The 2500-nt window shown below is 43.0% G+C and overlaps 7 non-coding genes across 7 annotated transcripts in view; all 7 read right to left on the bottom strand.

The window, feature by feature from the left end:
- LOC145872080 (5S ribosomal RNA) overlaps positions 1 to 37 on the bottom strand; it is a 119-nt gene extending 82 nt beyond the window's left edge. The window contains exon 1 of the ribosomal RNA XR_014387712.1: positions 1 to 37. This exon is cut by the window's left edge and continues 82 nt beyond it. This is a non-coding gene — a ribosomal RNA (5S ribosomal RNA).
- A 139-nt stretch (positions 38 to 176) lies between these two features.
- On the bottom strand, positions 177 to 295 carry LOC145872079 (5S ribosomal RNA). Its single transcript, XR_014387711.1, has one exon. It is a non-coding gene; the product is annotated as a 5S ribosomal RNA (ribosomal RNA).
- Positions 296 to 704: 409 nt separating this feature from the next.
- LOC145868914 (5S ribosomal RNA) lies at positions 705 to 823 on the bottom strand. The gene has a single exon (XR_014384909.1). It is a non-coding gene; the product is annotated as a 5S ribosomal RNA (ribosomal RNA).
- A 139-nt stretch (positions 824 to 962) lies between these two features.
- LOC145872077 (5S ribosomal RNA) lies at positions 963 to 1081 on the bottom strand. Its single transcript, XR_014387709.1, has one exon. It is a non-coding gene; the product is annotated as a 5S ribosomal RNA (ribosomal RNA).
- Positions 1082 to 1490: 409 nt separating this feature from the next.
- Positions 1491 to 1609, bottom strand: LOC145872076 (5S ribosomal RNA). Its single transcript, XR_014387708.1, has one exon. It is a non-coding gene; the product is annotated as a 5S ribosomal RNA (ribosomal RNA).
- Positions 1610 to 1748: 139 nt separating this feature from the next.
- LOC145872075 (5S ribosomal RNA) lies at positions 1749 to 1867 on the bottom strand. Its single transcript, XR_014387707.1, has one exon. It is a non-coding gene; the product is annotated as a 5S ribosomal RNA (ribosomal RNA).
- A 409-nt stretch (positions 1868 to 2276) lies between these two features.
- LOC145872074 (5S ribosomal RNA) lies at positions 2277 to 2395 on the bottom strand. Its single transcript, XR_014387706.1, has one exon. It is a non-coding gene; the product is annotated as a 5S ribosomal RNA (ribosomal RNA).
- Between the last annotated feature and the right edge of the window lie 105 nt (positions 2396 to 2500).

The raw sequence follows: 2500 nt of genomic DNA, 5'->3' as shown, positions 1-2500 counted from the left end.
CGAGATCGGGCGTACCCAGGCTGGTATGGCCGTAAGCGAGAAACAATCTCTTGCTACAACATATATAGTCAAAGTGAGTCTGATAAAACAGACATTTAGTCAATTCATCATTAAATGCTTAATACAAGGCAGTGTTGCTGATGAAATAGTGCAAGAGCACACCCTCGTGGACAAAATGCTTACAGCACCTGGTATTCCCAGGCGGTCTCCCATCCAAGTACTAACCAGGCCCGACCCTGCTTAGCTTCCGAGATCAGACGAGATCGGGCGTACCCAGGCTGGTATGGCCGTAAGCGAGAAACAATCTCTTGCTACAACATATATAGTCAAAGTGAGTGTGATAAACAGACATTGCATTTTCACCAATTAGATAAGCAGCTTGAACTTTGTGTCACTGAAAAAGTAGAAGAAATTACAAACACTGTTCCCATCACTTTTTAGCACAGGTAGTTGGATAAAATACAAACTTTATTTCCTTTCATCATTTGAACAGGGCAAAGGAGCACAAAGCACACACAAGCTGCATTCAGCAACAATATTCTTGTTTGTCTTATAAATACAAGGCAGATGCTAATTGAAAACACAAGGAAATTTGATCCTATTAAAAAGGCAGGAAGCTGCATTTAGTCAATTCATCATTAAATGCTTACTACAAGGCAGTGTTGCTGATGAAATAGTGCAGGGGCACACCCTCGTGGACAAAATGCTTACAGCACCTGGTATTCCCAGGCAGACTCCCATCCAAGTACTAACCAGGCCCGACCCTGCTTAGCTTCCGAGATCAGACGAGATCGGGCGTACCCAGGCTGGTATGGCCGTAAGCGAGAAACAATCTCTTGCTACAACATATATAGTCAAAGTGAGTCTGATAAAACAGACATTTAGTCAATTCATCATTAAATGCTTAATACAAGGCAGTGTTGCTGATGAAATAGTGCAAGAGCACACCCTCGTGGACAAAATGCTTACAGCACCTGGTATTCCCAGGCGGTCTCCCATCCAAGTACTAACCAGGCCCGACCCTGCTTAGCTTCCGAGATCAGACGAGATCGGGCGTACCCAGGCTGGTATGGCCGTAAGCGAGAAACAATCTCTTGCTACAACATATATAGTCAAAGTGAGTGTGATAAACAGACATTGCATTTTCACCAATTAGATAAGCAGCTTGAACTTTGTGTCACTGAAAAAGTAGAAGAAATTACAAACACTGTTCCCATCACTTTTTAGCACAGGTAGTTGGATAAAATACAAACTTTATTTCCTTTCATCATTTGAACAGGGCAAAGGAGCACAAAGCACACACAAGCTGCATTCAGCAACAATATTCTTGTTTGTCTTATAAATACAAGGCAGATGCTAATTGAAAACACAAGGAAATTTGATCCTATTAAAAAGGCAGGAAGCTGCATTTAGTCAATTCATCATTAAATGCTTACTACAAGGCAGTGTTGCTGATGAAATAGTGCAGGGGCACACCCTCGTGGACAAAATGCTTACAGCACCTGGTATTCCCAGGCGGTCTCCCATCCAAGTACTAACCAGGCCCGACCCTGCTTAGCTTCCGAGATCAGACGAGATCGGGCGTACCCAGGCTGGTATGGCCGTAAGCGAGAAACAATCTCTTGCTACAACATATATAGTCAAAGTGAGTCTGATAAAACAGACATTTAGTCAATTCATCATTAAATGCTTAATACAAGGCAGTGTTGCTGATGAAATAGTGCAAGAGCACACCCTCGTGGACAAAATGCTTACAGCACCTGGTATTCCCAGGCGGTCTCCCATCCAAGTACTAACCAGGCCCGACCCTGCTTAGCTTCCGAGATCAGACGAGATCGGGCGTACCCAGGCTGGTATGGCCGTAAGCGAGAAACAATCTCTTGCTACAACATATATAGTCAAAGTGAGTGTGATAAACAGACATTGCATTTTCACCAATTAGATAAGCAGCTTGAACTTTGTGTCACTGAAAAAGTAGAAGAAATTACAAACACTGTTCCCATCACTTTTTAGCACAGGTAGTTGGATAAAATACAAACTTTATTTCCTTTCATCATTTGAACAGGGCAAAGGAGCACAAAGCACACACAAGCTGCATTCAGCAACAATATTCTTGTTTGTCTTATAAATACAAGGCAGATGCTAATTGAAAACACAAGGAAATTTGATCCTATTAAAAAGGCAGGAAGCTGCATTTAGTCAATTCATCATTAAATGCTTACTACAAGGCAGTGTTGCTGATGAAATAGTGCAGGGGCACACCCTCGTGGACAAAATGCTTACAGCACCTGGTATTCCCAGGCGGTCTCCCATCCAAGTACTAACCAGGCCCGACCCTGCTTAGCTTCCGAGATCAGACGAGATCGGGCGTACCCAGGCTGGTATGGCCGTAAGCGAGAACCAATCTCTTGCTACAACATATATAGTCAAAGTGAGTGTGATAAACAGACATTGCATTTTCACCAATTAGATAAGCAGCTTGAACTTTGTGTCACTGAAA

This window comes from Salmo salar, unplaced genomic scaffold (assembly GCF_965601325.2).
Source record: "Salmo salar unplaced genomic scaffold, fSalSal1 ptg000293l, whole genome shotgun sequence".
Taxonomy (NCBI): domain Eukaryota; kingdom Metazoa; phylum Chordata; class Actinopteri; order Salmoniformes; family Salmonidae; genus Salmo; species Salmo salar.
Note: the sequence above shows the minus strand (reverse complement) of the source record. Positions and strands in the feature narration are given on the sequence as shown.